This window comes from Leiobunum rupestre, chromosome 8 (genome assembly GCF_980474605.1).
Source record: "Leiobunum rupestre chromosome 8, qqLeiRupe1.1.hap1, whole genome shotgun sequence".
NCBI classification, from domain to species: domain Eukaryota; kingdom Metazoa; phylum Arthropoda; class Arachnida; order Opiliones; family Sclerosomatidae; genus Leiobunum; species Leiobunum rupestre.
The window spans coordinates 55,635,790-55,659,989 of record NC_143391.1 but is presented as its reverse complement, the minus strand read 5'-3'; positions in this window follow the sequence as shown (position 1 = coordinate 55,659,989).

The following is a 24,200-nucleotide window of genomic DNA, read 5'->3' as shown; positions in this document are numbered from 1 at the left end:
TAGTTTAATAGGTGTACATTTTAATTTTTAAGTGTATATTTGTAGTTCTTGGATAATTTTTAGTTTAATAGGTGTATATTTTAATTTTTAAGTGTATATTTGTAGTTCTTGGATAATTTTTAGTTTAATAGGAGCATATTTTTATTTTTAAGTGTATATTTGTAGTTCTTGGATAATTTTTAGTTTAATAGGAGCATATTTTTATTTTTAAGTGTATATTTGTAGTTCTTGGATAATTTTTAGTTTAATAGGTGCATATTTTTATTTTTAAGTGTATATTTGTAGTTCTTGGATAATTTTTAGTTTAATAGGTGTATATTTTTATTTATAAGTGTATATTTTTAGTTTTTGGATAATGTTTAGTTTAATAGGTGTATATTTTTATTTTTAAGTGTATATTTGTAGTTCTTGGATAATTTTTAGTTTAATAGTTGTACATTTTAATTTTTAAGTGTATATTTGTAGTTCTTGGATAATTTTTAGTTTAATAGGTGTATATTTTAATTTTTAAGTGTATATTTGTAGTTCTTGGATAATTTTTAGATTAATAGGAGCATATTTTTATTTTTAAGTGTATATTTGTAGTTCTTGGATAATTTTTAGTTTAATAGGAGCATATTTTTATTTTTAAGTGTATATTTGTAGTTCTTGGATAATTTTTAGTTTAATAGGTGTATATTTTAATTTTTAAGTGTATATTTGTAGTTCTTGGATAATTTTTAGTTTAATAGGTGTATATTTTAATTTTTAAGTGTATATTTATAATTCTTGGATAATTTTTAGTTTAATATGTGTATATTTTTATTTTTAAGTGTATATTTGTAGTTCTTGGATAATTTTTAGTTTAATAGGTGTATATTTTAATTTTTAAGTGTATATTTGTAGTTCTTGGATAATTTTTAGTTTAATAGGTGTGCATTTTAATTTTTAAGTGTATATTTGTAGTTCTTGGATAATTTTTAGTTTAATAGGTGTACATTTTAATTTGTAAGTGTATATTTGTAGTTCTTGGATAATTTTTAGTTTAATACATGTACATTTTAATTTTTAAGTGTATATTTGTAGTTCTTGGATAATTTTTAGTTTAATAGGTGTACATTATAATTTTTAAGTGTATATTTGTAGTTCTTGGATAATTTTTAGTTTAATAGGTGTACATTTTAATTTTTAAGTGTATATTTGTAGTTCTTGGATAATTTTTAGTTTAAGAGGAGCATATTTTTATTTTTAAGTGTATATTTGTAGTTTTTGGATAATTTTTAGTTTAATAGGAGCATATTTTTATTTTTAAGTGTATATTTGTAGTTCTTGGATAATTTTTAGTTTAATAGGTGTATATTTTAATTTTTAAGTGTATATTTGTAGTTCTTGGATAATTTTTAGTTTAATAGGTGTACATTTTAATTTTTAAGTGTATATTTGTAGTTCTTGGATAATTTTTAGTTTAATAGGTGTACATTTTAATTTTTAAGTGTATATTTGTAGTTCTTGGATAATTTTTAGTTTAATAGGTGTATATTTTAATTTTTAAGTGTATATTTTTAGTTTTTGGATAATTTTTAGTTTAATAGGTGTTTATTTTAATTTTTAAGTGTATATTTGTAGTTCTTGGATAATTTTTAGTTTAATAGGTGTATATTTTAATTTTCAAGTGTATATTTTTAGTTTTTGGATAATTTTTAGTTTAATAGGTGTATATTTTTATTTTTAAGTGTATATTTGTAGTTCTTGGATAATTTTTAGTTTAATAGGTGTATATTTTAATTTTTAAGTGTATATTTGTAGTTTTTGGATAATTTTTAGTTTAATAGGTGTACATTTTAATTTTTAAGTGTATATTTGTAGTTCTTGGATAATTTTTAGTTTAATAGGTGTATATTTTAATTTTTAAGTGTATATTTGTAGTTCTTGGATAATTTTTAGTTTAATAGGTGTACATTTTAATTTTTAAGTGTATATTTGTAGTTCTTGGATAATTTTTAGTTTAATAGGTGTGCATTTTAATTTTTAAGTGTATATTTGTAGTTCTTGGATAATTTTTAGTTTAATAGGTGTACATTTTAATTTGTAAGTGTATATTTGTAGTTCTTGGATAATTTTTAGTTTAATACATGTACATTTTAATTTTTAAGTGTATATTTGTAGTTCTTGGATAATTTTTAGTTTAATAGGTGTACATTATAATTTTTAAGTGTATATTTGTAGTTCTTGGATAATTTTTAGTTTAATAGGTGTACATTTTAATTTTTAAGTGTATATTTGTAGTTTTTGGATAATTTTTAGTTTAATAGGAGCATATTTTTATTTTTAAGTGTATATTTGTAGTTCTTGGATAATTTTTAGTTTAATAGGTGTATATTTTAATTTTTAAGTGTATATTTGTAGTTCTTGGATAATTTTTAGTTTAATAGGTGTACATTTTAATTTTTAAGTGTATATTTGTAGTTCTTGGATAATTTTTAGTTTAATAGGTGTACATTTTAATTTTTAAGTGTATATTTGTAGTTCTTGGATAATTTTTAGTTTAATAGGTGTATATTTTAATTTTTAAGTGTATATTTTTAGTTTTTGGATAATTTTTAGTTTAATAGGTGTTTATTTTAATTTTTAAGTGTATATTTGTAGTTCTTGGATAATTTTTAGTTTAATAGGTGTATATTTTAATTTTCAAGTGTATATTTTTAGTTTTTGGATAATTTTTAGTTTAATAGGTGTATATTTTTATTTTTAAGTGTATATTTGTAGTTCTTGGATAATTTTTAGTTTAATAGGTGTATATTTTAATTTTTAAGTGTATATTTGTAGTTTTTGGATAATTTTTAGTTTAATAGGTGTACATTTTAATTTTTAAGTGTATATTTGTAGTTCTTGGATAATTTTTAGTTTAATAGGTGTATATTTTAATTTTTAAGTGTATATTTGTAGTTCTTGGATAATTTTTAGTTTAATAGGTGTACATTTTAATTTTTAAGTGTATATTTGTAGTTCTTGGATAATTTTTAGTTTAATAGGTGTGCATTTTAATTTTTAAGTGTATATTTGTAGTTCTTGGATAATTTTTAGTTTAATAGGTGTACATTTTAATTTGTAAGTGTATATTTGTAGTTCTTGGATAATTTTTAGTTTAATACATGTACATTTTAATTTTTAAGTGTATATTTGTAGTTCTTGGATAATTTTTAGTTTAATAGGTGTACATTATAATTTTTAAGTGTATATTTGTAGTTCTTGGATAATTTTTAGTTTAATAGGTGTACATTTTAATTTTTAAGTGTATATTTGTAGTTCTTGGATAATTTTTAGTTTAAGAGGAGCATATTTTTATTTTTAAGTGTATATTTGTAGTTTTTGGATAATTTTTAGTTTAATAGGAGCATATTTTTATTTTTAAGTGTATATTTGTAGTTCTTGGATAATTTTTAGTTTAATAGGTGTATATTTTAATTTTTAAGTGTATATTTGTAGTTCTTGGATAATTTTTAGTTTAATAGGTGTACATTTTAATTTTTAAGTGTATATTTGTAGTTCTTGGATAATTTTTAGTTTAATAGGTGTATATTTTAATTTTTAAGTGTATATTTTTAGTTTTTGAATAATTTTTAGTTTAATAGGTGTACATTTTAATTTTTAAGTGTATATTTGTAGTTCTTGGATAATTTTTAGTTTAATAGGTGTACATTTTAATTTTTAAGTGTATATTTGTAGTTCTTGGATAATTTTTAGTTTAATAGGTGTACATTTTAATTTTTAAGTGTATATTTGTAGTTCTTGGATAATTTTTAGTTTAATAGGTGTACATTTTAATTTTTAAGTGTATATTTGTAGTTCTTGGATAATTTTTAGATTAATAGGTGTACATTTTAATTTTTAAGTGTATATTTGTAGTTCTTGGATAATTTTTAGTTTAATAGGTGTACATTTTAATTTTTAAGTGTATATTTGTAGTTCTTGGATAATTTTTAGTTTAATAGGTGTACATTTTAATTTTTAAGTGTATATTTGTAGTTCTTGGATAATTTTTAGTTTAATAGGTGTACATTTTAATTTTTAAGTGTATATTTGTAGTTCTTGGATAATTTTTAGTTTAATAGGTGTACATTTTAATTTTTAAGTGTATATTTGTAGTTCTTGGATAATTTTTAGTTTAATAGGTGTACATTTTAATTTTTAAGTGTATATTTGTAGTTCTTGGATAATTTTTAGATTAATAGGTGTACATTTTAATTTTTAAGTGTATATTTGTAGTTCTTGGATAATTTTTAGTTTAATAGGTGTACATTTTAATTTTTAAGTGTATATTTGTAGTTCTTGGATAATTTTTAGTTTAATAGGTGTACATTTTAATTTTTAAGTGTATATTTGTAGTTCTTGGATAATTTTTAGTTTAATAGGTGTATATTTTAATTTTTAAGTGTATATTTGTAGTTCTTGGATAATTTTTAGTTTAATAGGAGCATATTTTTATTTTTAAGTGTATATTTGTAGTTCTTGGATAATTTTTAGTTTAATAGGAGCATATTTTTATTTTTAAGTGTATATTTGTAGTTCTTGGATAATTTTTAGTTTAATAGGTGCATATTTTTATTTTTAAGTGTATATTTGTAGTTCTTGGATAATTTTTAGTTTAATAGGTGTATATTTTTATTTATAAGTGTATATTTTTAGTTTTTGGATAATGTTTAGTTTAATAGGTGTATATTTTTATTTTTAAGTGTATATTTGTAGTTCTTGGATAATTTTTAGTTTAATAGTTGTACATTTTAATTTTTAAGTGTATATTTGTAGTTCTTGGATAATTTTTAGTTTAATAGGTGTATATTTTAATTTTTAAGTGTATATTTGTAGTTCTTGGATAATTTTTAGATTAATAGGAGCATATTTTTATTTTTAAGTGTATATTTGTAGTTCTTGGATAATTTTTAGTTTAATAGGAGCATATTTTTATTTTTAAGTGTATATTTGTAGTTCTTGGATAATTTTTAGTTTAATAGGTGTATATTTTAATTTTTAAGTGTATATTTGTAGTTCTTGGATAATTTTTAGTTTAATAGGTGTATATTTTAATTTTTAAGTGTATATTTATAATTCTTGGATAATTTTTAGTTTAATATGTGTATATTTTTATTTTTAAGTGTATATTTGTAGTTCTTGGATAATTTTTAGTTTAATAGGTGTATATTTTAATTTTTAAGTGTATATTTGTAGTTCTTGGATAATTTTTAGTTTAATAGGTGTATATTTTAATTTTTAAGTGTATATTTATAATTCTTGGATAATTTTTAGTTTAATATGTGTATATTTTTATTTTTAAGTGTATATTTGTAGTTCTTGGATAATTTTTAGTTTAATAGGTGCATATTTTTATTTTTAAGTGTATATTTGTAGTTCTTGGATAATTTTTTGTTTAATAGGTGTATATTTTTATTTATAAGTGTATATTTTTAGTTTTTGGATAATGTTTAGTTTAATAGGTGTATATTTTTATTTTTAAGTGTATATTTATAGTTCTTGGATAATTTTTAGTTTAATAGGTGCATATTTTTATTTTTAAGTGTATATTTATGGTTCTTGGATAATTTTTAGTTTAATAGGTGCATATTTTTATTTTTAAGTGTATATTTATAGTTCTTGGATAATTTTTAGTTTAATATGTGTATATTTTTATTTTTAAGTGTCTATTTGTAGTTCTTGGTTAATTTTTAGTTTAATAGGTTTAAAATCACATTGTTTTAGTTAGTTTATGCCCCAAAAATGGCAGAAACAAAATGTAAATAACTTATTTACATTTTTTTCTGCCACAAAAACGGCACCTTTTCCAAAATATTGTTATTTACATTTTGTTTCTGCCACAAAAATGTTACATTTAGTTCCTGCCACAAAAATGGCACCTTTTCCAAAATATTGTTATTTACATTTCGTTTCTGCCACAAAAATGGTAAATTTAAATCCTGCTACAATAATGGCACCTTTTCCAAAATATTGCTATTTACATTTAATTCCTGCCACAAAAAATGGCATCTTTTCAAATTATTACTATTAACATTTAGTTCCTGCCACACAAAATGGCACCTTTTCAAAAATATTGTTATTTATGTTTAGTTCCATCTTATTATTGCAATTTTGTAACGCGAGCACGGTGCACCCAACAGCTTAAAAATCATAGCACTACCGATAGCAATCTATTTAGTTTGAATTTAAAGTACAAACACAATTATTATACTTGAACAATGAACATTAATTCGGCGGAGAAAGAAATATGTTATCGGCGGCGCTATCGTCTAGCCATGTGTCCAAGAGAGGAGGGAGAAAGTGGGCCGGGTGGGAAAGAAAGAGAGAGAGTGTTAATTTCGGATGCTGCTACTTTTTTGTTTAGGATTACGCATCTTTTTTCTTTTTCAATGAGTTTGAACTCTTCTCTCTGGCCAAAACGCTAAAATATGTCGATGAGTTCAACTATGAACGCTAGCGTTCAAATTTACACACCCTTTGATCGCTTTTTTTCGAAGAGTGCTGCACTTCGCCAACGTTTAGTATATGGAGACGCTGAAAGACGGCTGGACGTTTGCAACGTCTGCTGGATTCGGTGGCTGAGGACCCTCAATTTATCCGCAACATGCTATTCTCGGATGAATCTTCGTTTTCAAGAGACGGGCCATACAATCACCAAAACAATCACTTTTGGCAAGACGAAAACACACACTGGGGTTTTGAACTTCGTCAGCAATTTCAATTGGGCGCTTAAACGTTTGGATTAGTCTCGTAGGAAACCGTCTAGATGGTCCAGTATTTTTCTGTCAAAATCAGAATGACCAGAGTTATTTAAATTTCTTGCGAAATGAACTGGCAGATCACGTTGACGAACTGCCGTAAGCCAACGTGCCGGACTGTGGTTCCAACAAGACGGTTCTTTCTGCTCATTACCCCAGAGGCGTTAAACTTTTTTTTATTGATTGTTCGCGCCCTAGCCTGCATCGCAGTCGATGGTCGAGTATTCGAACCATACTTTTAAATTTTGTTTTTAAAATTTATCAAAATTCTAATATTTTTTCAACATACGTAATTTAATAATAATAATAATAATAATCAGCTAGGCTTATACCCAAGGCATCACCTTAGACCCAAGTCATCTAGCGACTTATAATGCCATTAAACAGGTGACCGGGTTACAATTAAATCATGGTAGGTTAATAGTTCCACGTCTTTACCCCGACAAACCCACCGCCGACGGACTATAACGCCGTAGCAGCAGCGCCGACACCATTTACATCACTGCAATACGCCGACGAATGTCTAAGCCCATAGACAATAAAGAGAAGGACTAGAAGGCGTAGCTTACGTAGTGCATTTCTCTACGCCGCGCTTTTGCGGAGGGGGGGGGGGGGGGCGCACACCAAACTTCTGCAGCTCACTTCCGTTTTTGAAGAACGTTTTGCAGCCTTTTGCTGCTCATCGTCTGCTTGTTTATCGCGCCATAATCATAGCGAGGCTTAATCATTTGTTTGTTTATTGTCTATAACTTAATGGTTAAGCCGAAGAAAATTAGAGTTTCGATTTCATAAAGTATGTAACAAATATTTGTAAATATTAAACAGTATTTCACTTATATGTACAATTGATCGCACTTTTTATTTCTTGAGTTATTAATTACCATTGCATACTGATACTAAAGGATAAACTAGCTGGGTTCGAGACCTGGGCCTCCTTTTGTTTCTAGTAAGTTATAATGAAAAATGTGTTTTATCATATTGGTTTAGTTAAGGTTTTAATTATCATCTTATTTGATATTAGGCAATGGTCTATTCGCCTATAAATTTTGTATATGTGTTGTGTTCATCGAGGCAAAATGTCAGAACTAAAGCTGTTTCTGGAGCGCCTGGAGTATTTTTTTATACCATTTCCGTCAACAATCACTCAAAGTGAAAAGTGTTCACGCTGGGTGAGTGCTTGTGGTCGCACTGATTTTTCCAAAAATGACGTGAAAAGATCGACGTACATTTGTTCCAGACATTTTGAAGGATTTTCTGGACCAACACCATTAAATCCTGACCCGATTCAAAATAACTCGCCTCCAAATATAAGAGTAAGTTGAAGAAAATATTGTTGTTGTATAATACGTATTAAAAAAGGAAAAGGATAAAAACTTCGTTAAATTTGCGCATGTTTTATTTATTTAAAAGCTAGGAAAATACTAGCGACTGACAAGTTTCTTGCCGCTTAGTGGAACGTCATCAGAGTCAACTTTTGAATCGGAAGTTGTTATCCCTTTGAAATATGTAATAAGAGTGAGAATTTGGATACTTAAAAAGATTTGTATTACAATATGTAATGGAAGTTTGGTGCTTTTAGGTTGCAACCAACCAGGAGTGCGTAAATAATACAAGCATTTTAGTAACTCAAAAAAAAATATTGCAGAAATCCGATAATGAATGTGTAAGTTTACTTCCTTTCCAAATTATCAATGTAGATTTTGTAACTCTTTATTGTTATTACTAATTTAGATGAATACACCAAGATTAAGTACGAAGAAGGATATTTGCCCCAAAGAATTATCATTCAGCGAGTGTGTGCAGAGTTCATTCCCTATTCAAGATTTGTATGGATTTTCCTCTACCCCTAAGCAAGGAACTAAAGCTAATCAGTATTCAAGAATTACTGAACAAGAAACTATTATTATGGATTTGAAAACTCTTAGCCCACCACTATGAAAATAGTGCAGTGTTTTCCAAGTTCAAGAACAATTTTAAATGTATGGAATGCGTCTTTGAGGAAAACATAAGAAAAGAAGTTAGCGCAACTCTTAACATCCAGAATAAACCGACACAATTTGAGATTGAAGAAGAAGAACGATTAATATTGAAAAGTAAAACTGATGTTTATATGATATTGAAAAAAGCAAATCAATTCAGGTAACCAAGACCCTGATTTCATAATATTGTTCAAAGGCCGAAGCAAAAGTCACCAAAAAAGACAAATTTGAAGTTATTATTGTGATAAACTGAATGGCATATATAGTTCGAACTGTGAAGGTTTCCTAAAAACTTCTCAAAAAAGATGTTTTCAATGCACAAAATACCGCTCAAGTTTACGAAAACTTCGACATTGAAATAATTTGAAAATCACTGACAAGCGGAAGAAAGCGAAAACCTACACGAACGTCATAAAAAGGAATAAGAAATGCCTAGTTCAAACAGAAAGTAGTAAGAAAGAAATCAATAGCATGATGTTACTATTTAAAGCAAGACTTAAAGATGAACCGACCGGTTCGCTTAAGTCAGCATTTTTAAGACAGCAGCTGCAAGCCATGCATAGGTCGAAATATGGCATGCTTTGGGATCCGTTATTCATTAAATGGTGCCTTTATATGAAGAATAAGTCAAAGTCTTCTTATGAAGCTCTCAGCCTTTTTGACCCGTATGCTTGACTTGGTTATATGCTGGAACAGCTCAGTTATGTCTTTTGTTAGACATTTCCCTATCGTATTTAGGAAAGTGTCTAGCATATGCTTCAGCCATTTGTCCGATTCTTCTCCCATATGAAGATTTCCCCATTCTTTTGATATACCAGCATCTTCTAAAGCTTCTTGGGTGGCATTCTCTTTTAATTTTTGATTTCTAATCAATTCATAATTGATACAATAGTGTTTATCTGAAAGTTGTTTAATTTTAAATAACAACTCGTAAAATTCATCTGAGATGTTAATTTAACCACCGCGGGATAACTTCTTGATCCACGGTTCGGTTTCATATAGTGTTAAGTTGCCTTCTTTTGTTAGTTTCTCAATGGTCGATTGGGGGCATTTCTTTCTTATGAGGCTCCGAACTACAAACCCACCAACGTGTCTTAATACGTCATTGTTAACTACTGGTTTTCTTGGGAATTCTGGAACCTCATTTTCATTGCAATCAGAATTAGCTTTTTGGTCACATCCTTTAGTTTCTTCAGCACTTGATTAATTCCAATTTGGAACATTGCCATTAGACGTCCGAAAAATATTTGGAGAATACTTTGAACTACTGTCTTTCGAACAGGAGTTGCCAGAATCATAAATTTTACCGAAGATTCAAAGAGCGCTGATATTTCATCTTGTCTCCTTTCTGCCAAGAGTATTTTATTGACGGTATTAGAGTATTCCGCTTGACTTGGGTACTTTTCCAGGTTTGAGGATATGACGAGTTTAAAAAGGTGTTCCATAGCAGTCTTGCGTTGAGCCACATTGTGAGGTGAATTTAAATCAATAATAAAATCTTTGACTGTCACTCGATGGATTATGAAGTCGTTACTACCGTCTCCCATTTTAGTCAGTGTAAATATCAAAGTATTTCCAACGATTTCTATAAAAAAGGATCATTGATATTGACTAGTTGTTAAGTCTAAAACATGTGGCATAGGCTTAGGAGTGAAACTACGTATTTGGTAATTACCTTTTATTTATATTTCTTTAAATTTAGCCAGGCCATCTTCGTCGTTGGAAAATACATGGTTCGAATTTGTGTTTACAATAAAACTTCCCAAACAATTTTTAAGCCAATCATCGCAAGAATTCGAGCGGAAGTCGGTTGCAGAAGTCCCCCCCGCAAAATCGCGGCATAGAGAATTATCACCTTCTAGTTATTCTGTTAATTGTCTATGCTACGCCGAAGGTCCATACGCCTTTAGAAGTCAACGCTGTAGGTCCATATGTCGACGTTTGCCGACGCCGAATAATTTTAGGCCGATGCGCAACTACACCAACCAACATTCACGCCGACGCACCTCCGCCGATGACAGTTTAGCCATTGCCGAATTTAGGACTAGTCCTACTGTCACTGGGGTGCTGTGGTTGTTGCTCCTAGCTGGCACTGACCTATGGGCCCCCACCAACAGAAGGCTTTTACGTGTACATGAATAAAAATAAAAATATATAATCATGTGCCCCCGGTACTGAGGTTAGCCAATCGTATTCTAAGCTGACGGGACCCAACGCTGTCGGGAATTTAAGCCGATAATATTGTTTCCGACATATTACCACGCAGATAAAACATTAGGAACAACAGCGAGAAAAGTTTGCCAGTAATCATCCGAAAGCCATTGCTTTAAGAAACCAAATTATTAGAATTATGGCCATTGATTTTCAACCGTATAATATTTTCATTGACCAAGGTTTCAAAGAAGTGATTTAGTATCCAGAGCCTCGTTATCAAATGCCCTCTAGAACGAAATTTTATCGAAATATAATACCCAATTTGTATGATAGTTTACTAAGTTAAATGAAGTTGGATTTAGCCAGTAATATCTCCGATATAAGGGCCATAACTTGTACAACTGATTTTTGGAAAAACCTCACGGTCAACTGATAGTTATATGAACCTCACTTGTCACTATGTAACCAAAGATTTCATTAATAATCACCACACACTGCCGTGCGCAAACTTTAAAGAGCGACACACTGCTATAAATATATGCAATGAGCTCCAAAGTCAAGTAGAAAGCTTTCACATTTCTAGTTCTAATTCTACAATCGCAATTTATGTTTGTAACTGATAATGATCGAACAATTAAGAATGCTATCACAGAAAGTGGTTATATTCCCATATCGTGTTTAGCTCATTCTATTCAACGCTAAGTAAATTATGGTTTATAAGAAATTGAAAAATTACAATCTGGGGAAAATATTGTTAATAAGTGTAGGGTAATTGGAGGCCACTTTAAAAGAAGTACGACATCTATTAATATTTTGAGGAATAAACAAAAATAATTTAATCTAACACAGCATAAACTAATACAAGATGTAGAAACTCGATGGAACAGTAAATTCTATATGGTAGAAAGGCTTGCCTATCCAATATTGAATGGAATTGAGAACGAGCTTTAACGAATAGCTGATAAACACCCATTTCATTCAATGGAACATAAATTCCCAAACATTTTTTTAAAATAATTTTAAATTTAGGTTTCCGAATTATAAAACCAACAAACATTAATTATTGACAATGCCAATTGATCAGAGATTTAAAACAGTTTTATTAGGAAAACAAGATGTTGTAAAGGCGAAAAAACTTCTACTTAATGTATTAAATAAACTAAGTTATGTTAGTAATTCAGTAGCCTGTTCAACCGAAGATAAAGATAATTTTAGTTTAACCTGTGATTCTGAGGATGAATTAAATATTAGTAATGGCGCGAAACCTAAATGAAAATCAGTATTATTCCGAAGTTATTAGATGAAAGCCAATAAAAGGAAATACTGTGAATGTTTAAATGGAATGGTGGGCTGAAAATCTCAAACGGTATAAAGGAATTGATTTAATAGTTCAAAAATATTTATCAATACCAGCCACGTCTGTGGCGTGCGAAAGGTTATTCCCGTGTAGTGGTAATGTTCTAACAAATAGAAGAGAAAATCTAACCCCCGAGCAGTTAGAGCAACTTACAGTGTTACATTTAATTTGAGAAGCAACTATGTTGAGAATAATTGAACAATATAAATATTAGCCAAGATCCAATTAGTCTGGATTTCCAGCGAACTATTTCATTTTTATTGTAAAGTAATATTTTATTACAAAAAAATAAAAAAATCATTTTTTAGAAATTAATGTGATAAATTGAAGGCTAACTACTAACTACTAACTATTAGCTGAATTTAGCATGCATTTTAGCTTATGCGGATACAAATACTAAATAGCAATAAATGTTATCGTATGTATTTTATACAATGGATTGCAATTTTTTTTAGAATGACTAAACTAGTATACTTTTATTAGGCATAACAGTATTACATATACCACAGTTATACTTTTTTAGTCATTTTAATGAAAATTACATTATGTACCTTCCGTAAAACTTTGTCTTAGGTTTTTTAAAATATATTTTTATAAAGATATAAAATAGTTACTTTTGTGTTTTGGTACATTTCAACTATGCGTAATATCACTCCCCAAAAACAGTTAACTTTTTTCTTTTAATCGAGTACAGAAACGATTTTAATAACTACTCGGCTACTCGAATAAGGAACATTTTAGCTTAATCAAGTACTCGAGTACCCGACTCGACTAATTTATTACCCGACTCGACTACTCGTTGAAAACCATTCGGTTACTCGATACCCGACTCACGAAAAAGCACTACCCACACATCTCTAGAATCATTACGTAAGAATTTACTGTGTTACGCAACCATGGGTCACCTGATAATAATGATATATTTTGGGCACGTTTCCAGAATCAGCATGAAATGATGCACGAAGCACACATCTAAATAGATCCGAGGTAGAATTCGATATCGCTTTGTCATTTAAGATATCACGAATTGGTCCAGGAAGATTGTTTTTTTGACGTTCTTTATAGATGTCGTAGAAATATGCGTGTTAAGGTGTATTTTCTGGATATCAATAGAATATTCTAGTTACAACCAAATTTGGTGCGACCTCCTAATAAGATTTGGATTTCTTTAGAATAACTGGGGGATATTTGTTTTTGATGGGCGAACTAACGATAACTGATAATATGGCCGCCGAAGGCAGTTTACCGCGTGTTTTACGGAAGAAAATCTGTAGGCGGAAAATATTGTCCCTAAATCACGATATCAGAGGTTATAGTTGCAAACAAACATTATCGTTTAACAAAAATTCATCTCTTGCTTTAGCATATGTTTCATGATTTATTCCAAAAATGGTGTATTCTTAATTTCTTATCCCTCCAAATACTTGCCTATTTCCCAATCCTTAGACTGATTTAAAAAATTAAAGTAACTCGTTTAAAATGAATATTTGGAAAAATAAATCCGCGAAAACGAAGCGGATTTAATTTATTATTTTAGGAAATAAATCTTGTTCAAAGTGGTTTTATACGGTTTATTTTAAAAGTAACAGTTGGTACAATCTATAACACTTCACTTGAAGAACTGTTTGCGTGACGTATTAAAATTTTTGCCAAATTAAATATTTATATTGCAATTTTTCTACAACCTTTATATGCGTAATAAACCAAAAATTTCATAATTTCACAAGAAATCAATAAGATAATAAAATTGCTTTAAAAATTAACTTGTTCTCTAACCGAATTTAGTCTACGATGATAACCAGTTATTTGTCCCGCTAAACATTTTCCCTGGGAAATTATGGATAATTAGTAAATAGAAGTGAAACGGTGAATATTGTTAAAAGCTAAAGTGGATCACCTTATTTTATATTTTCACCACTAGCTTATCAGTAACTGACTCTGATTAAGTTAAAATCAAATTGCAGTGCGTTAGCAGAATTTTTGATTTTATTAACACCAAAGGAAAGTGTATATCTACAATAAAGGAAGTCTGATAATTTCAGTTTATATTAAGATCTTTCAATCTATATTGTTAATGTAAGACTACTTTTTTAAAGTTTAATATTTTAAAAACTAGTTCAGTAAATTTGGAATTAAACCGTCAAGTTCCGCGGAAAAATTGCTGAACTAAACAAAGTTTCTCTAAATTGCTGACTCATCGTAACGTAAACGAAAAACGAGAAACAATTTGGCAAAATGAAACTAATTTGAGATTGAACTACCTGAAATAATTGGGATTTGAGAAGGTTTTCATTTTTAGTTATAAGAGCCACCTTAATGATTGATTTCGGCAAGTACGATAAATAGGAAATCAGGACGATGAGTGAAAGGCCGATGGTCATCCTACGTTCAGCGTGCATGTGATTTCTAACCGCGTCGTTTATTGGAACTCGGTTGTCTCTAATTCTCAATTTTTGTCTTCTTCGACGCGTAGTGATGCAAAAATTAATTAGCAACAGTATGGACAGAATTCCCGCCGTAAAACAAGGCAGATCGTAAAATAAAAGTGAAGTTAGAGGATAAATATTAAGCGAAGTCTTAATTTCGAAGGGAACATTTTGCTTTCTATACCGATAGCCGTTGAAAAATAAAGGGTAATGGCTCTCCAAGTCCTGGTAGATGGCTATTGGCTGGTAAAGTTCCGACGTTAAGCTAAAAAGAACGCATCTGACCACGATAGAGAGTAACACAATGACGATAGTAATAACCTTGGCCCTTTTCCAACTGCACCACACGACGACGGAAAGTGGCCACGTCACTGCGATGAACCTGAACACTCCGACCCCGACACCAAACCAATTAGACATTAAAACGAATGCCGCCACAAACGCGTCGGCCACTTTAAAGGCAATACGAAGACAAGCGCCATCCCCATAGTCGTCAGTCTTTAGTTTTTCGGTGATTAAGCTAGTGAGAAAACTAAGGTACAGTGCCACGTTGACGGTTTCCAAGGAGCAGAGAAGTAAGTGGATCGGAGCCCTCTTTGTCGGGCGTGACAACACCACGACGTTGACTAGGTTCAACGTTAGTCCGACTGTTATTAGGCAACCGTACACCCAGAAAGGCACACCGCTATTTTTTTTATATTGCTTCGCGAATTCCTTCATTAACTCTTCGTATTGATCCAGAGTAAAAGGCTCCAAATCCGGATATCCTACAAGTCCTGTTTTGTTCATGGATTTATAGTATTTCAGCTGTTCGTTGTATGAGACGTTGAACGAGAAATACATGGCTGTTTACTATTTGATAGTTGAGAAGAGCTGTTAATAGTCGAGTCTTTACTTGTGATTCCAGAAACCAGTTGTAGAAAGAATATCTATAAAATAATAATCTAACTAGAAATAACTTTTTAAAATATATATATATATATATATATATATATATATATATATATATATATATATATATATATATATATATATATATATATTCATAAGCAATAGCCAACTGTATCCAGTTGCTTATTGCTTATGAAGACGACGTAATTGAATATAATATAAAGACGAAATCCGCATTGGAAAAATTAAAATTACCCCAAGGACATTCTTAATTCAATAACACGTGAATTTTTTTTCTATAAACCAAACAATTACTAAGAACTAAGACTGATGACATTCTCCGCTTCTCAGAATGGAATTGCCTTAAAAACCACCACGCAGAGATTTCTTTAAAACAAAACGGTATTTTCGAAAAGCAGGTTGCTATGCTTAACGGAGCGGTAGTTATCATGACTAAATGATTAACGAATTAATCTATTTAAACATTTTAGTCTTGATTTAATCTTTTTATTATTAGATTATCATTTTAATAATAATTTAATAATTTTTTAATGATTTAATAATTTTAATTATGATTTAATCATTTTTATTATGATTAAATCATTTTAATTATGATTTAATAATTTTATTAATGATTTAACGATTTTAATAATTTTAATAAAGAAATTATTTCAATCGGTATTGAATCATTTAAATCTGGTTTATTAACAATCAAATCATTATTGAATCATTACACTCAATTCAGTCGCAATTAAATAATTTTAAACAGGATAAACTCATTTCAATCCCAGTGGGTTAGTGCTGTTGCAGCTTTTCGCGGAGTTAATCAGTTCAATAATTATTTAATCATTGAAGTCTCTAAATAATGTTTTCAATCCCTCTTTAATCATTCAAAAATCGATTTAATCATTCAAATTTCGATTCATGCATTCAAATCTCGATGTTTGCATTCAAATTTCGATTCATGCATTCAAATCTCGATTCATGTATTCAAATCTCGATTTATGCAATCCAATCTCAATTTATACATTTAAATTTAGATGTAATCATTCAAATTTCGATTTAATCATTTAAATTTTGCTGTAATTATATTTAATAATTTAAAATTTGCTTTAATCATTTTATCGTAAAATCTCGATTAAATCATTTATACTTTGTTGTAATCTTTCTAATATCGATTTTATCATTATAATTTTGCTGTAATCATTCGAATCTCGATTATATCATTAAAATTTTGTTGTCATCTTTTGAACCTCGATTTAATTATTTATATGTATATTTTATCGTAAAATCTCAATTTAATCATTTAAATTTTGCTGTTATCAATCGAATCTCGATTTTATCATTTAAATTTTGTTGTCATCTTTTGAACCTCGATTTAACCGTTTATGTGTATATTTAATCGTAAAATCTCAATTTAATCATTTGAATTTTCCTGTTACCCTTTGAGTCTCGATTTCATCAATAACATTTTGCTGTAATCATTTGAATCTCAATTTAACCATTTAAATTTTGCTGTAAATATTAAAAATCTCTATTTAATCACTTAAATTTTGCTGTAATCATTCGAATCTCAATTTAATCATTTAAATCTAGATGTAATCATAAAATCTCAATTTAATCATTTCAAGCATTTGAAACTCGAGCGGATGGGGTGTATGCCGGCTCACCATTTTTAGGAGTTAATCAGCTCAATCATTATTTAATCAATTAAATCGTGAATTAGGGTTCTTAATCACTATTTAATCATTTTAATCAAGGTTTACTTTATGAATCGTGATTTATTTATTATATCACGATTTATTCAGATTAAACAGTGTGTAATACGGTGTTATCTTTCGACCTGCTCCTCAGATATTTAGTCCAGCTCTGCATAAAGATTAAAAAAATTACATTTTTTAAATTGCATTCGCTTGACTGACGTTTTATTATTTATAATTCTTATATTAATTAAAACAAAATTACAATTAATTGACTGCATTTTCCATTAAATATATGCTATGGAGTCCGCAAGTTATTTTCCAAATACATCCCTACAGAAATTGAGAAATGTAGCTTTATGGTTCCAGCATTTTAAATGTTCATAGCTCTCAATAATGACAACCAGAAAACTTTCTTCTATTTCGGTTTAATTCTTTAGGAATACAATTATAATTAATTGATAAATTAAATTGCCAATTATCTCTAATTAAAAAATTATTTAAAAATATTTTTGAAGAAATGCCAATTCAGGGCAGTCCAATTACCAGAACTTTCTAATAACTTGTAATTAGGATGATAAATTAAAAATAATTTGGATTCCGTCCATTGAATGATCTTCAACATTTCCTCAAAAGCGAATTTAACTTGGTTACGGTATAAAAATAATTTTATAAATTTCAAAGTACCAAAATCATGAGTATCATACCCTGTAGTGTTTGCGTATAACCTCTTTGGAACATATTCCTTTAACAACCCGATTAACAAATTCACTACTTCTAAAGTCAAAAGTTCCAAATCTGTGATTAAAAAGCTGGGTCTCCTTTTGCGTAATTATATTTTAAGAATGACGCCTTCAAACCTACTTCCTTGTTTTCATAGCGATTACCCAGAAGAACAAATAATAACATTAACACTCCCTAAATATTTGATTCACGAAATTATGTAATAACTGTAAGAAATGCGGTTCCTAGTTTCCAAAGGATGATTTTCTGCGACAATTTCGATGGAATTATAGCGCAAGTTTGTGTCATTAACCGGAAAAAATCTTTAAAAAAAACAGGATACACTTTGTAAACGTATCTGACTTCCTATTCCGCCTTTCGTTCACACGCGTTTTACTGCCGAGACTACAGAATACGGTTGGCAGATTAATACCATAAGTTAATAGATAAATACCATAAGTCGATATATTAATTTCCTATTTTGACTGATTAATATCGTAAGTTAACTGATTAAAACCATTTTTTGTCAGATTAAGAGAATATGTTGAGATGGGCATACCATATTTTGACTGATTATAACCATAAGTTGACTGTTAAATAGCATTTGTTGATAGACTAATACCATATGTTGAGGGATTAATATCATAAGTGGACAATTTAATAACATAAATTGACTGATTAATACAATAAGTTGACTGATTAATATCATAATTTTAATGATTATTTTCATTAGTTGACAGATTAATACCATAAATTGACTGATTAATACCATATGTTGACCGATTTATTACATAAGTTGATAGATTTATAACATGTTGACAGATTATTATTATACATGTAAGTTGACTAATTAATACCACAAGTTGAGTGATTAGAATCATATGTTGACATATTAATACCATAGGTCTACTGTTAAATACCATAACTTAACTGATTAATACCATATTTTGACAGATTATTGTTTAAAATTGATAAATTAATTACACAAATTGGGTGATTAGAATCATATGTTGAGAGATTAGACCAAAAGTTAGCTGATTAATAACTTTTGAGAGATGAGACCAAAAGTTGACTGATTAATATAAGAAATTGGTAGATGAATATCATACGTTGACAGATAAATAACATAAGTTGATAGATGAATACCATAAGTGTTGATAGATGAATACCATAAGTTGACTGATTATAACCATATGTTGACAAATTCAAAATAATTGTTGAGAGATTAATACCATAAGTTGACAGATGAATACTATAAGTTCAGTGATTAATACCATAAGTTGACAGATGAATACCATAAGTACTATGATTAATATCATATGTTGAGTGATTAATATCATATGTTGAGTGATTGATATCATAAGTTGAATGATTAAAACCATAAGTTGACGTTTTAATGTCATAAATTGACTTTTTCATATCATAAGTTGACTGATTAAAACCTTAATTTTAAAATTATATTTTACATAAATATCTTACTTTCCTTCTTACTTGTGTGATTTTTATTACTAATAGCATACTTAACATAATAACATATTTGAAAATAACTAAATAATATAATCGTAAATTCAATAGTCAATTGATTTTTCAGTCCTTAGCCACATAATGATTTATAAAGTCATTGGAAAACAGACTATCATTTAAGAGTTTAGTGTAGTGAGAATAAGAAGTGTGGTACATTAGAGCTCATCTTTTTTCCCCATTTCCACCTCTGCTGCGCGTATATTGGCAATTTACTGGTTTGGTCGTGGAAGACGTCAAGTCAGCTTGAGTGACTTTTAGGCCTTTTTTGGGTCGCGCTCTAACCTCAACTACTTCTCGTATTTTAATTAATAACGCCGATAAAATATAAGTTTTTGAAGCCAGGAAATTACGGTTTCGAGGCATCCATTTTCCCTCTTAAGTTTCAGATTGGCGCGCATGCGCAACGGGAACGGGTGGAAGTCGGAAAAAAGGTTAAAATTTATTATTATTTATTATTTATTGCAATAATCTGCAACAAAAATAAAATAATAATAAGAATAAATTTTAAAATTTTTATGTTAAATGTGTAGGGAAGAAAATAAATATAAATATGGATACCTTTGTGGGCATAATTGGATCAAAGATTTTGTGTTAAAAATTGGAGGAGCAGTGGACTGTGATTTGAAAGGCGGAATGACGTCATTCTGTTGTTCACAGGAATATTTTTTAATACTTTAAATGAATTTGACATATTAATCAACAATAAAAATAATATATGTCCCTTTAAGGCTGCACATTTAAGCTCTAAACTGTTTTTTCAGTTCGAAGAACTGTTTTTGTTCTAATTAATTTCAGGAGTGGGAGATAAATATTACGATTTTTAATATCAAGGTGTTTGCGTCCCACCAAAAAATTTTAGCGCCACCGAGTTTTGGCAGTTGGGTTCGGGCCTGGCTGGTACCAAGCCTAAACAAACAATACTTACAAAACCGAGCAATCTACGTTTGTAGACGATGGGTGCGTTCAGTAAGGCTCAGCGGAAATGAAACTGTTTTCTGAAAAATATATTTCCGTTGAGACCGTTGTTCAACGTGACGTGCAATCTTGCTGAATGCTTTTTTTTACCTTTGGCCGGGGGCTACCTCATGCGTACAAAGGTTTAAAATAAATTCCAACGTATAAAATAATTGTTTTAATAATTTTGCATCTTTTACACAAATTAAAAGAAATATAAAAAAATGTTAGAAATTCAAACGACAATTAAATTATTGCTCGTGCCGTTATACGTTTGTGTGACGTCATTATAAAAGCTACTCGTACAGTCGATGACTTTGCTGAGTCACCGATGAACAACGTGACGTCAGAACCAGTCTCAACGTTAGGTCATGTACTTATTGGTTATATTTAAACAGGACCGACCAATAGTAGGTCAATGATAAGACATTCTAATCCTTTCGGATCATGAAAAAACTACTTTTGTAAATTTCAACGGAAAATAATCAGTTTTCTTAAAATATATCTCTTTTGAAACCATTCCTCAAAGTTAGATTGATTCTTGCATTGACAATTTTGTTCAATGACACCTACACGAGGCTACCTCGTGTTTGTAAAGTTTACCTGAAATTCCCACGTTTTCAAATAATTTAGTTAAATTGTTTTACTGTTTTTTCATTAATAATTTGAACTGTTAAAAAGAATTATCAATCATTCCCTTATGGTTTTAAAAACTTAAAATATTTGCACCTTTATTTACTTGTGATGACCTCACTTTACCGATGAACAACGTAAACAGCTGATCGCTGAGAATATGATGAGCAACGTGGCGTTTAATCAGAAAAGCGAAAAACTTATTGATAAAACAATGAGATCTGTTTAGTGAAACCGCTACTAGCAAGGAACGGCCGCATAATTTCAATAATGTATCATTTAAAAGTGCAGGAAGCAAAGTGGCAGTGCGTTCTTCACAATAATTGTTTTATTATTTAAACACAATTTTTCAATGGGCAATAGAAGCAAAGTTTAACACTATAGTAGTTTTCCCGTGTATTTGGGCTTATGAGGAAAAAGCAACCAACGGAAGATGAAACGAAACAGCTTGATTTATAAAGCATCAACCCAATGATTTAAGCTGCCTGTAGGAATAAATGTCTTCAAAATATTTTTTTTTTAATTTGTTCTTCTGTATTTTGGTAGTTGCTGGTTAAATCGTTATAACAAAACTCATCCATGTTAGTAAAATAATCCTACTCGGTTCTGTTAGAGTACTATAGCCGTTTGATTATTCCAAGTCGATTCAGAAATGGAAGTAATTGCATGATTTGGTTTTTCGATGGAATTTCTTAACCTTGACACAGCCTCTCGTACTCTTCCACGAAGGCTCTGGTTTTACGCTTTTAATACAAAGACTAAAAACATTTCTTCGTAAGTTATTGTAAATTGACAATATTGCCAAAACATAGCCCATTTCACTAGGAGAGCATTCTGATCTTGCACGTTATATAACCACTGAAGTGCCTTGTGATCAGTCACGACGGTAAACTGTAGACTTTCCAAGAAACATCGAAATTTCTTAACGCCCCATGTATAGCTAAACATTCCTTTTCCATTGTGGTATAACGCGTTTCAGCAGAGCTTAAAGGTCTGCTAGCGCATCCCAATGGAACTTCAACGCCGTCTTGCATTTGACTAAGCATCGCGGCCACTCCCAGGTCAGAAGTATCCGTGGTTAATATGCACGGACTCCCAGACCTATAAGTCAAGAGTGGACCAGGGCGATATATCGCGTCTTTAAGCAACTCGAACAAGCGTTATTGTTCGGGTTACCACTTGGAAGGAATGTTTTTTTGTTTAATTTATTCAATGGTTCGGCAGTTAACGATTATCTCTGAATAAAACGTGAATGCCAACCCCGAAGACCGAGAAATCACGGGGAGCGGGAAATCTTGAAATATATTCAAATCTCGATGTATTCCCGTCTCATTTTTGCATTTTTTTAATTGTGGTAAAACATGTTCTAGATTTATTAAATGTTGATCCCAGTCATCGGACACGACTTGAATGTCATCCAAATAGACACAGATATCAAAATGAGTTCCGTCACGGAATAGTTCGTCCACCAACCGCTGGAATGATGACGACCCAAACGCCATAACATGAACATGTGGTGTTGTTAATTTTCTAGAATTTAAGTGCCAAAAAAATAAAAAAATTAAACTAAATTACTTTTTAAGGGTTTTAATGTTTTGAACTTTTTATCGATATAAAATGTCTAATATCAGTAAACATACTACAAAACATTAATAGTGTTACATTATTAATCAGATTAAACTAGTCTAGAGGTTTAGTTTTACTATCAGATTCGAAAAACTTTGGCGAAAATTCCGCTTTATTAAAATTTTAAAACAATATTTAGACTTATCGTTGAATGAAAACTATTTTTTATTTTTTTCGGAAAACTAAAGAAAATTTTCCGGAAAAAGGCCTCGGTCATTTTCTGACTAAAACACTATAAAATTGATATTTCCCGGACTCCGTGACTAAAGCCGTCTTGGGTGCGCTATTCGGATGCATTTAGATTTGCCAGTAACCTGATCGTAAATCTAACGCTGTAATAAATTTAGTTTTTTTTTCATTCTGCTTAGTGATTCTTCAATTCGGGGAAGGGGATAAGGATCTTTTCTAGTTATCTTATTCATTTTCTGCAATTGACACTAAATCGAATTTTTGCGGTACCCGTTTTTACGTTCCCCGTTTGCGTTTGGGGGCGAAAGACAATTAGTGGAAATATGACCGATTCCGTAACAAATATAACATCGGACCTTTGAACCGTTCCCCTTGAATTCCGATTTAGGCGTGGTTTTATCACGACTTGGAGCTGCTTCGCCTTTAGGGAATTTTTCGCGATAATTATCGCTATGTTAATTCAATCTACTGTGATCGCTTTGATTTCGGCGATAATTGTTGTCACAGTGCCTCCGAAATACTCTACGTCTCAACCTATAATTTTGGTTTTTCTCTTTCGTACTACAGGGCTAGCCTGAGTTGAGGTAATAGTTAGTGTAGGGAGCTGTTGGCTTGATCACGTGGCATGGAGGGCTTGTGTCCACCCTCCTACGCGTTGTTACCCACCCACCTGAATTAAAGGCTTCAAAAGTCGATTGAGGACTTAGGTCTAAGGTGGTGCCTTGGGCACTAGCCTAGCTGATTATTATGATTAGTATTATGATTATATTGAATACAACGTTGCTTTTTCTCTTTCCACTGATTCAATGAGGGGACACTGTCTTTGGATAAGTTGGATTAATCACAGTCTTTGGACGAGTTAGGAACATCACAGTCTTTGGACGAGTTGGGAACATCACAGACTTTGGACGAGTTAGGGACATCACAGTCTTTTAAAATTATAATTTGAACACTGCTTTTTTGAATGTTCTGCGCGCTTCTAAAACTTTCTTCACTTGCAAACCGAAAAGGGTTTTCTTAATTTTATCTCCTGAAAATAATGATCTTTGCTCTGTTAAATTCCCAATAGGGGAGAGAACAGTTCTATTTTGTAGTTTTGAAAGACTAGATTTACATTTTGTCTTTTGTTGCAAACATTTTCAGTATTTGTAAATGAAATTGAACTATCTGATTTTAAAAAATGCTGGCTACAAACTTTGGCATGTCCCTTAAAAGTTCATATTCAGAAATGTCTGCATCGATTTGTTATCCAAAAATCGAGAATATCCATTTTTTCC